Below are 12,414 nucleotides of genomic sequence, written 5' to 3' on the forward strand. Positions count from 1 at the left end.
TGGTCTCTGTTGGTACATTGCTCAGAACTGGGCCAAGCTGTTACCTATGAATAGGTTTAAGCCTCTCTTCAGGTTGGCTGAGTCCACACTTGGAGTAGTTTGCAACACCGTAACGTTCTTCCATCTTGATTACAGAAGTTCCCTACCACCCTCTTGTCCTGATCATGTTCACTGTAGTAAAATAAAGAGGGATGACAAATCTTTGCTTCTCCTCCCATCAAAAGGTGGGTTTTCTTTCTTTGAATCCAGACTGACCCAGAAACTGGCTTTGACAAACAGAACGCACAGGAAGCAACACCTTGTAACTTCTGAGGCCAGGCCTTAAGACATCAGCAGCTTCTACTTTTGTTCAATTGGAAGCAGCTTCCGTGTAAGAAGTTTGGCTACTCCAATACTTCCATGCTGTGTGGAAGCCCAAGCTTACTATATGGAGAGAGATGCCACTTGGAGAAGCGATGAGATGCCAGATACACGAGCAAGGTCTTCTTAGACATTCCTGACTGGCCACCAGGTGAATATAGGCAAGTGAGTGGCAGCCAAGGGCATGTGGAGCTGAAGAATCCCCCCACACAGCCCTCTCCTAACTGCTGACTCATTGAGTCATAAGCAAATACAATGGTTGAGTTAAGCCTGTAAGTTTTAGGGTGGTTTGTTATCTAATAATAAATAACTGAGACATAGACAGTCAAAGTTAATGGAATTAGCACCACCTACCTCCATCTTTACAGGATGAACAAGATCAAGATGGGTGAAGCTTCTTTTTATCATTGAAAGAGCAAAATTTCCACTGAGCTGCAAGCAGAGCCCAGAAAATTCCAAGTGTGATTCTACATGATAGATACATTTTTTTCAGAATAGCTCTTTTCTATTCATATTTCCATACTCCTGTACCATTTTCTATACTTATCCACATTTTTTACCCTTTTTGGGTATTATGCCTCCCAACTGTAACCCTTTTATCAAAGGTTACATCTATTTTTCCTTTAAATGACTCCAGAGAATACTATATTAGGAACATTTGTAAGCAATCTAGGTGTCCAACAATAGGGGATTGAATAACTAATTTGTGGTGCATCCTTACAGTTAAAAACTTTATTAAAATTAATACTATAGAAGGGTATGTATGAATAGAGAGAGGCATTCCCAATATATGTTATGAAACAACATGACCTTAGAAATCTCGTAGACAGTATACGTATATGCCTAAAAAAATGTGAGGATTTGCATCAAGGATGAGTAGGGTATGGGAAGTTTGGATGCCCTGATTTGGGTTTCCTGAAATAGACATGTAGATGATTTTTAAAATATGATCAAATAGTAAAAGAAGTGTTATTTAGGAGGTGGAAATAGTAATGGGAAGGAATGAGGGCTTCTGGGCCCCTAAGAGAAGTGGAGTTGGATTGAAATGATGTCATGACTTAGATCACAATGCTTGGGGGCCCCACTAGGTATTTGCCTTCCCTGCTTCAAGCAGCCTGCCAACAACATGACCTCTATTACTAGCAGCTGAACTCTGGGATCATGTAGATTATTAAGTGGCAAAGGAGTCAAGAGTCAGGCTTGTGATTATTAAATGAGTGGCCTTGTCAGAACTTTGTCATCCAATAGTATTTATTAAGCTCTTCCTTGCATTAATGAGTCAGGAAAAAGGATTCTCTTTCTCCTTATTAGTCACACTTGTGCTTCTCAGCAGGCGAAAGGCTCCCTTCCAAAAAGGTGCAGAACGTTCATTGTCCCTTCTTTTCCTACATCTTACACTAGTAAAATCTGCATGTAGTGGGCATCTGTTGTCCAGTGTCCAGTGTCTTGGTGTGCTAAGGCTGCTTTGACAAACACCACACACTGGTTGGCTTAAATGACAGGAATTCCTCTCACAATTTGGAGGCTAGAAGTCCAAAGTCAAGGTAGCATGAGGCCATGCTTTCTCCGAAGCCTGTAGCAGCATGGTGGGGCCTTGCTGGCAGAAGTCTCTGTCTACATCCCATGGTGGTGTTTCCTGCTTTCTCCTCCTTTGGCTTCTGCTACCATATCCAAATTTCCTTTGCTTATAAGGACTCCAGTCATAATGGATTAAGATCCACCCTAATTCAATTTAACCTCATCTAAATAAGATATTTGAAGATCCTATTTATAAATGAGTCCACAGTCCCAGGACTGGGAGTTAGGGGATTAGGATTTGAACATATTTTGTGAGCGAATGACTCAATTCTGAACATGCAGTATCTTCTACTTTCTATTGGAAATATTACCTTGCTTTCCCTCTGGGAAATCAGCCCCCCTGATTCTGTTTAAGTGGATGGGTGGGTGGGTGGGTGGTAAAACCTTATTACCTGGCTCCAAGGTAACATGACCTGGGCTTGGCAAATCAGCATATTCCAATCTCCTGGCCACAGTGAAAGGTCAAGGACAGGCATTTGACCTACATCAGGCCATCGAAACTCAATTCTGTGACTTGCTGGAACTGTTGAGAAAGGGGTGGACTGTTTCTATGAGTTGCTAAGCTGATAAAGAGTAAGTCTATTTGGCTATTTTCCCACCTTCTAAGGTAAGTCTAATTGAAAATGAAGTCAACACATAAGAAAGCAGAGCTAAGAGGAGAAGAGAATCAGAGTTCAAAATGTCATATTTTAAGAATGTGGAACTAGCCATGCTAGAATTTACTCCTGGCCTTTCTAGCTGCATGAGATAATAAAGTACTTTTTTTTTTCTCTCTCTTGAGACAGTTTAAGTTGCATTTCTCCCTCAGAAAAGATGGAGAAGGCAGGACTAGAGTGAGGCCTGTAAGATGGGTAGAATGATAATCTTTAATTTTTGCATAGTATTTTATAGCTTCTGAAGTATACTCAAACAAAGTCACATTTGAGCCTCACCACAACTTTATGAAGTCGCTGAAATCTGTATTTTATTTCCATTTCGCAGAAGAGAAAGTGAGGTTCAGAGGAGGGAGTGTTTGTGCAGCGGTACGGAGCTGGGTAGCAGCAGAGCTGAGACATACACCCAGGCCCTGTCCACCACATGGACGGAATTCTGAAGATGAATCGTATTTGGGTGGGCAGTAATTTGAAAGGGTAAAATTTTGGAATATGTATTCTTCAGAGACAATGACCATTTCTGCTCTATTTGCCGCTCTAATACAGCATTAAATATACAATAATGACAATAACCACTATTTACTGTTTGTCATGTCTCTGGCATTGTGTTTAAGTGGATGGGTGTATTATTATCACCATTTTACTAACTAAAATGAAGTAAATAAACTCAGACCAGTGAAGCCACTTGCTCAAAGTGACACAAGGAGTAAATAGCAGAGCTTTGACTGGAATCCAGCTCTGACCCCATAATCCTCCCCCACCCAATCTCTGAGCTAGACTACCCTTTAGCAACGATTACACAGAGGCTGCAGCAATACCGGCTTGGCCTTTGGCTATGGTTCTAGTTTTCTTTTTCAATTGCACTTCTCCCCTCTTGATTTAAAGACATGTATTCTTAAAGACTCCAAACAGAACCTTCCGATATTCCATCTCCTCAAACAGGCTCCAACTGTCTGGCCTGGGCAAAGCCCACAGATGTTTCCAAATGATTTGTGCAACTCCTTAGCTTCCAATTTTCTGGTTCCTGCTGGTGCTTTAAAGCCCAGGGTGACATTGTAGGGGGAACAAGGGAAGGAGGGATCGGGCAGAAGCTGGAGGGCGGTGGGCTATGCCCCCCATCTCCATCCCCACCCCACCTCAGAAGGTTTCCCTGAGGAGTTCTCCCCCACCCCAGGCTGGCTCCAACCCCACCCTATGGAGAAGAAAATACAACTCATTATCTACTTATTTTATAAAGGGCTGCCCTTGGAGTTAAGATCATCCTGGCCTGGAGCACATAACTTTAAAACAATTAAAATATATAAAACAGAGGATTGACAATGACTAGCGTTTTTTTTTCCTTCTAATTAACAATACAATACCAGTTTGAGCGTCCTGGGCTCTGAAAATCACCTGTGGAGCTGTATCAGCCAACCGGAAGGGCATTCTCTTCAGCCTCTGTCTGAGCTGTTTGTTCACACAGCCCTCCTGCGCCTGCCTTCAGACTCTCTCGTCTGAGTCTTTATGACTCAGCTCCAGGCCAGCATCAACTCGTTTATTTTCTTCCTGTGCCTGCCTGCTGGAGGCGTGGCAGAGACCTGCAGCTTCCGACAAGGGTTAGAGGGGCAGGGCTGCTCTAGGTGGGGGCACGAGGGATCCACTTAACAGCGGGTGTGACACTGCCCGTGTTGGCAGCCAGATAATAATATTCATAATAACAATAATGATGATGGCAATAATAACCTTGACTGAGGCTTCGGCTCTGTGACCTGGTATTTCTTTATTCTCTCAGGCAAAGGAGTATGTTGGCTCAGCAAGACGCTTTCTCCAGTTTTGAGAGGGGTGTGATGAGAACCAAGGGGAGAAAATGGGCAAAGGCCACCATGTTACCAGGGCGGAAGAGAGCTGGGGAAAAGCAAAGCAATGTATGGACCTCATCTGAGCTTGAATGAAGGTTGGGGTGCAGCTGGGACTCCAGCACTAGTAATGGAGAGGCCGCTACCCATGGGCAGTTTCGTCTGAACACTGAGTGGTGATCCAAGACTTGGGAGGTCTGAGCTGTCTTTCCCAGCTCCATCAGCACCTGCATCACCTTGGGCAAATCATTTTACTTCTCTGCACTTGAGCCTCCCTTACCCTAAAATCAAGGGGCTGGTTTACATAACCCCCAAGCTCCCTAATAGTGTTACATTATGGGTTTCTAATTCTCAGAACTCAATTAATTATTGGCAAATATTTATTGAGCATCTTCTATCTGCCAGGAATCTGTAAAAGGGCTCTCTAAGGAAAATAAATAATTTCTAATCTCTCAATGTCACATGAATTTTCTCTCCAGTGGCCCAATCCAGTTGCCTTTCCTAGGGCAGGGAAAAGAAGCATCCTTTGGCTCAATGAAGCATTTCTTGGTCACCTGCCATGTCCCCACTCCTCCGTGTTGTTGATTGTTGTTCGGTATCTTTTCCATTCGATCCCATGTTTGGAATTTCCTGAGCACCTGAAGATCAGCCCCTGCCTCTCTCTGGGAAGTAATGAGGTTTCCTTTCCAGTTTCACTATCTTTCATCCCACTCACCGTCCCCGTGGCTGCATCTATTTCTTTCTATGACCAGCTTTATTCAGCTGTGTTTTCTTCTGCTCTGCAGGTTATCTGTCACAGGAGGCTGTCACAGCCCAATTGGAATTCACTTTATCTTTCTCTTGCCCTATTTGCTGAGCAAACATGTGTATTTGGCATTTCAGCCATGGAATTTATCCGGCCCCTTCTCTCTTGCCGAAAATGGAGACCTCAGTAGCTCTGCAGAAAAATTCCACATCCTCCTGCAACCTAAATCTAATTGCTATTTGTTGAATACTGATGATATGCATAACGCTGTTATGCCCTCAAGAAGCTCATGATGTTATTGGTGAAATGAGTCAGACACATGGGAAACAATTTGAAAACAACAAAACACGATACACTGGTATTATTATTAATAGGTGACAAAGTGTGCGGTATGATAATGCCACCATCAGAACCCGCAGTGGATGCCGATGCACACTGAGCACTTGTGATGTGCAGGCGCTTACAAGTGTCTTATGTTCATCACATGTAAACCTCATAACAAATCTATGACTTGGCTGTTATTGTCTCCATTTTACACATCAGCAAACTGAGCCACAGGTCACTTAATTGCACTACGGTCTCACAAATTTTAAGACAACCCAGTTCTGTTCATCTCAAAGTATGTTAGTTTTTTGTTTTTTTTTTAATTTGCGGTTATATATATATATATATATATATATATATATATATATCTTTTGTTGTTGTTTTATCCATTTCAAGTGTACGGGTCAATGGCATTGATTACATCTACAACGTTGTGTTACACTTACCATGATCTATTTCCAAAACTTTGTCATCACCCTGAACAGAAACTCTTTACTTATTAAGCAATAACTCCCCACCCCCCATCCTCTGCCCTGGTAACTTCTAATCTATTCTGTCTCTATGAATTTGCCTATTTTGTATATGTCATAGAAGTGGACACATGCAGTGTTTGTCCTTTTGTGTCTGGCTTATTTCACTAAACACAATGTTCTCAAGGTTCAGCCATGTTGTAGCATGAAGCAGAACTTACATGTCATTTTAAACCCTACTATATGCTCTGTAAGCTCCAAGAAGAAGGGGTCCAGGTGTTTTGCTCATTGTTTTTTTCCAGAGACATTTTCCCAGTGCTTGTCATGTAAGTGCCCAATTAAAAACAGAAAAAAAAAAAATATATATATGGCATGCTACACCTCTTACAAGCAGCAGCAAGTATAGGAAAAGCTAGGGTCAGAAGTGCGAGAAATATTGAGGGGTTTGAAGAATTATGAAATGCAAGCTTGGTCATTCCAGGGGTGGACTGGGTTTTATGACAAAGGAGCAGGAAAGAGCAAAGAGGATGAAGTAAAACCAAAACTAAACCCTGGTCTTCTTTGTGAGGCGTTAAATCCAGTCTTCTCCAGCCCTGTTCCCACAGAACTCACAGCTCGTCTCTAGCGGCAGCGTCTACCTGTTTCTGTGCTACTTATGCCTGAGTCTCTCACAAAACTGTGTGCCTCAGGAGGGCAGGGATGTGTTTTACCCTCCAGCACACATTTGTTGAAATAAATTGAAATTAGGAAGTGTCCCCATGCTACTCAGACTTTTATTTCTACGTCTCTTTTGCTTTTTTCTTATCTGATGCTTTTGGGGAAATAGAAATGATACAAGAAGAAAGAACTATAGAGAAACCCTTTGCTAGTTATAAGGGAAAATGAATGCAGTGCCATTTTTTTAAAGCCATGGGTCTGATCTGTCCCTGATTGGGTTCTCATTCTTAGAAGAAGAAAAACGAAGGGAAAGAAATGAAGCTGCGTCTCTTCACTGAGTCAGCCTGGGGGACCTGCCTCAAAGAGGATCGTGGGAGAAATGTTCAATTTTATTGGTTCGTTCTGCTGGGTCCATCTCTCCAGGACATTGTTTAGTGCACCAAGTGAGGCAGAAAATGAAGAACAGGTGAGCAATCAGCTGTGAAAGGCTCTAATGGACCCAGCACCCCTGCGGGAATGAGACAAGGCTCTCGCTGGAGCTGGGGATCAACATCTCTTCCGGTTCGGTGGGCTTTGCTTTTGTGATGGGAATTTAACTCCCTCTGGTGGTCCCGAGATGGTGGCATATTACTGTGTTCAGGCTGCAGCATCTCCTAAGGAAAGCCGAGGCCACTGCCCTGGCAGGAGCCACCTGGCTCTCTGGGGGCCCTTTGGGAAGCTTGACCTTCCTGGGTGTGAGGAGAGCGGGTCACGTGATGCGGTAAACAGCGTGGTGCTGTGATTACTTGGGACATCCAAGCTGCCCTTGCAGGAGGGTGCCAGAAATGGAGCTGGGACAGTTCCTGGAGCGAACTGTGGGCTGGTGTGGCTCCAAACCTTGGAGCTTGGGACCACTACAGATAACTCCTATGAGGGAAACAGGGTGGGAGGGCCTCTTCTAATCTCCCTGGAGAGTTCTTCAAAGAGCCACGCCTTGGACTCATGGTGAGAAGATGGGAAAGGTTGTCTATCTCATAATAATAATAATAATGAGGAGGAGGAGGTGGAAGTGGTTATTCTGTATTCATTATATGCCAGCCCACTGCTAAGTACCTTGTTTATTAATGTGTGACAGCTTTATTCCTTTACACTAACAAAAATCTGGTCTTTACCCAATTAGCTTCTCCCTCTCTTCTGCCCTTTAAATAAAGTTCTGTATTTATTTTCCTGGCTACTGAACTTTTAAAGATGTTACATCAAGAGAAAGGATGGGAGAGGCAAGGGGAAGGATTCTTTTTGCTGAAGCAGTTCCAGAGCTCTCCTCAGTTGTGGAGAATGTTGGTGATGGGCAAAGTGTAGATGACAGTAAAAAAAAAACTGAGAGAAGCTAAAGTCTACCTGCCTGACAGCCATGGGATGGGGAGGGAGGGAAGCAGAGAAAAAAAGTGGGGGGTTGGAGGTTGGGTAGGGTTACCAGATAAAATACAGGGGCACCCAGTTACATTTGAATTTCAGATAAACACCAAATGATTTTTTAGCATAAGTATGTCCCAAATATTGCACGGGAGATAGTTATACTAAAATATGACTTGTTACAAATCTCAAATTCAAATGTAACTGGGCCTCCTTTTTTTTTTTCATATTTCAGGTGCAGCTTCATTCAGTGTTCCAACCTAGTTACATTACACTTAGGTATTATTGTGCTGTCCATTTTTGAGTTTTTGTATCTAGTCCTGTTGCACAGTCTGTATCCCTTCAGCTCCAATTACCCATTATCTTACCCTGTTTCTAACTCCTGCTGGTCTCTGTTACCAATGATATATTCCAAGCTGATTCTCGAATGTCGGTTCACATCAGTGGGACCTTACAGTATTTGTCCTTTAGTTTTGGGCTAGACTCACTCAGCATAATGTTCTCTAGGTCCATCCATGTTATTACATGCTTCATAAGTTTAGTCTGTCTTAAAGCTGCATAATATTCCATCGTAGGTATACGCCACAGTTTGTTTAGCCACTCGTCTGTTGATGAACATTTTGGCTGTTTCCATCTCTTTGCAATTGTAGATAATGCTGCTATAAACACTGGTGTGCAAATGTCCGTCTGTGTCTTTGCCCTTAAGTCCTTTGAGTAGATACCTAGCAGTGGTATTGCTGGGTCGTAATCCATTCTGCCATTCTATGTCTTTTGATTGGGAAATTCAGTCCATTAACTTTTAGTATTATTACTGTTTGGATAATATTTTCCTCTACCATTTTGGCTTTTGTATTATATATATCATATCTGATTTTCCTTCTTTCTACACTTTACTCCATACCTCTCTCTTCTGTCTTTTCGTATCTGACTCTAGTGCTCCCTTTAGTATTTCTTGCAGAGCTGGTCTCTTGGTCACAAATTCTCTCAGTGACTTTTTGTCTATAAATGTTTTAATTTCTCCTTCATTTTTGAAGGACAATTTTGCTGGATATAGGAGTCTTGGTTGGCAGTTTTTCTCTTTTAGTAATTTAAATATATCATCCCACTGTCTTCTAGCTTCCGTGGTTTCTGCTGAGAAATCTACACATAGTCTTATTGGGTTTCCCTTGTATGTGACAGATTGTTTTTCTCTTGCTGCTTTCAAGATCCTCTCTTTATCTTTGACCTCTGACATTCTAACTAGTAAGTGTCTTGGGGAACGCCTATTTGGGTCTATTCTCTTTGGGGTGCGCTGCACTTCTTGGATCTGCAAATTTAGGTCTTTCATAAGAGTTGGGAAATTTTCAGTGATAATTTCTTCCATTAGTTTTTCTCCTCCTTTTCCCTTCTCTTCTCCTTCTGGGACACCCACAACACGTATATTTGTGCGCTTCATATTGTCATTCAGTTCCCTGATCCCCTGCTCAAGTTTTTCCATTCTTTTCCCTATAGTTTCTGTTTCTTTTTGGAATTCAGATGTTCCATCCTCCAGTTCACTAATTGTAGCTTCTGTCTCTTTAGATCTACCATTGTAGGTATCCATTGTTTTTTCCATTTTTTCTTCTTTGTCCTTCACTCCCATAAGTTCTGTGATTTGTTTTTTCAGATTTTCTATTTCTTCTTTTTGTTCAGCCCATGTCTTCTTCATGTCCTCCCTCAATTTATTGATTTGGTTTTTGAAGAGTTTTTCCATTTCTGTTCGTATATTCAGCATTAGTTGTCTCAGCTCCTGTATCTCATTTGAACTATTGGTTTGTTCCTTTGACTGGGCCATATCTTCAATTTTCCGAGCGTCATCCATTATTTTCTGCTGGTGTCTGGGCATTTGATCAGATTTCCCTGGGTGTGGGACCCAGCTGGTTGAAAGCTTTTTCTGTGAAATCTCTGGGCTCTGTTTTTCTTTTCCTGCCCAGTAGGTGGTGCTCGTGGCGCTCGTCTGTCTGCACGGCAGTCGGCCCGGGAAACCGCGTGTGGAGGCGGGGGTCGCTGGCCGCTGCGGCTTGGGAGAGTGCCGGTCCTAATTGCCCAGCTGGCCCGAAACGCCAAGCGTGACGGGAGGGCCCTGCTATCCAACGTTCCCAGTCAGACCGGGGAGCCACGTGCATGGAGGGGACCCCAGTCGCCAGCCGCCCCGGCCGGGAAAACGCGCGCCCCTCGGGTATCTCACCGCAGCAGATTCTCCCTGCCCGTTCAGCTGTTCCAGAATGGGGTACGCTGTCTTTTTGGTCTCTGTCGTGACTCCGGGAGCTGTTTCGTATTGTTTCTGTTTCTTTAGTTGCTTTTCTGGAGGAGGAACTAAGACCCGCGCGTCTTACTAAGCCGCCATCTTCTCCGGAAGTCTGGGCCTCCTTTTTTTGTTGCTTCATTTTTTTGTTAAATCCAGCAACCCCCATGTTGGGGAGAGTTTTGGGGGGTTTCTTGAATTGAGATCCTGGAAGAGCTGGTGGGTGGGTGGGTGGGTGGGGGTAAAATAATTGGACAGAAGAGGAAAAGATATTTTAAGAATTGTTGCTGTAGGTTACAAATTGGATCCCCTTAAATGTTCTTTGAGTAATGCTAGTGAGATTAGAAAAACTTTCAGATTACATTTGGCTGTAGAACTGTCTTCTTCAAATGTAACTCCATGCAGAGACCAGGTGCTATGGGATCCTGGCTTTTATCTGGGGCATATATATCTATTACCTTATATAATCGTTACATTTTGCAAGGCAGGTGGCATTATTCTTGCTTTAAAATTGAGGAAACTGAGGCCCATGGAGGTTAGCTTCCCCAGCGCCACAGTGCAGCTGGTGGAGCTGGAACCCAAGACTAGGCTGATGTGGGTTCTCGGCTCTAAGCTGGAGCTTAGCGACTACTCCAAAGAGAATCTACACTTCTCAACTAAATGCTCCTTGGATATACCTGTGTTGTTAAAAACTATTTGAGGGGAGGTGCAAGAGTAGCTCAGGGATAGAATTCTCACCTGCCATGCAGGAGACCTGGATTTGAATCCAGACCCGTGCACTTCCCAAACAATCAAACGGAAAAACCAAATTAACAAAAATTCAACAATGGTGCTGCAATAAGGGGATACTCAGATGGAAAAAGAATGAAATGTGACCCCCACCATACAGCATACAAAAAAAACCCCTATTTGAATATAACATTACAAATACAAATATACAAGACTCATAGATGTTTTGCATTCCTCTCCAGTTGAAGGTACAACAACAGGTAGGTAGTTAGTAGCAGAATCAAGACCTGAACTTAGAACCACAGAGGGGACAACAGTGATTGAGGGCTCCAGGAAACTGCTGCAAAAAGTGAATCAGGTCAAGTTGACCTCCCCTTTCATCGTTCAGTCTTCTCCTTCCTCAAATCCACCCCACCTCTCCCCCTCCCAGAACCCTCCCTCTCAGGCATTGAGCCATGTCCCATTTCCACGTGATTCTGCTTGGAGCCAGCTGTCATAATCCCTACAAGGTGTTAGCTGATAACAGCTTGTAGGGGGAACATAAAATATTAGCCCAGTGGAGGATATTGAAGGCTATAGAAGTCTGAAAGCAAGTGTGTGTGCTGAGACAGATATTGTCAGGAGATGCCAGAGGTCCAGCCACCAGGAGACCTTGCAAGATGGTGGTATTTGTCTTGGGGAGTTCACGGTGGTCTGGCATCTGGTCCGTTCTTAGGCTTGGTGTCTTATGCCCCAAATTTGACTGGATGCAGGTATGCTGGCTAACAGTCACAAAGCTCAAAGAGATAAATGCAAACAAAAAGCCAATTTATTCATGCATGGTAAGAAATAAATGAACTAAGCTGACTTTAGCCTGATCAATGGTTTCTCTCTCATGGGGCAAGAAGATATGTATAGAGTCAAAGTGTCAGTAGGTTGTTCAGGGCTCCTGGAATCATGCTGGAGGAGTTAGGTAGAGAATATGGGTTTAATGGCATTGAACTCTAAGGCCTGGGGTCATTGCCTCTGTGATGGGGGAATACCTGCCACAATGACAAACCAGTCATCCTCTCCTCTGGGTAGTGATAGGATATAGCAGGTGATCAGCCCAGGTCTGGTTAGAAAATAAATAGCATACCCATAAAGGAGGAGTAATTGCAGAGAGTTTAGGGAAGGAATTATTTTCAAAGGTGTGGGATGGTTAGGAAAAACTAACAGGAGATGATGAAGCTCCCCGAGCTGAGCAACTGTGAAGAACTTATACCTCAAAGGCCAAAGGAGGAAGCAGTTTTCAGGACCTGCTGATGGCTATAGCTATAGCTGTCAGGTGAGTATTTCCACGGAATCTGCCACCTTTGGTAGAGGAATACAACCACTGCCAAAACAGAGTCTATCAGGGAGGAAACCCAGAGAAGAAATACGCTTGCTC

The 12,414-nt window shown here is 43.3% G+C and overlaps 1 long non-coding RNA gene across 1 annotated transcript; it reads left to right on the forward strand.

Annotated features, from left to right (window-relative positions):
• Positions 1 to 1,221: 1,221 nt before the first annotated feature.
• Positions 1,222 to 3,169, forward strand: LOC143651261 (uncharacterized). Its single transcript, XR_013159937.1, has 2 exons — positions 1,222 to 1,716; positions 2,920 to 3,169. It is a non-coding gene; the product is annotated as an uncharacterized LOC143651261 (long non-coding RNA).
• Positions 3,170 to 12,414: the final 9,245 nt, after the last annotated feature.

This window comes from Tamandua tetradactyla, chromosome 12 (genome assembly GCF_023851605.1).
Source record: "Tamandua tetradactyla isolate mTamTet1 chromosome 12, mTamTet1.pri, whole genome shotgun sequence".
NCBI classification, from domain to species: Eukaryota; Metazoa; Chordata; class Mammalia; order Pilosa; family Myrmecophagidae; genus Tamandua; species Tamandua tetradactyla.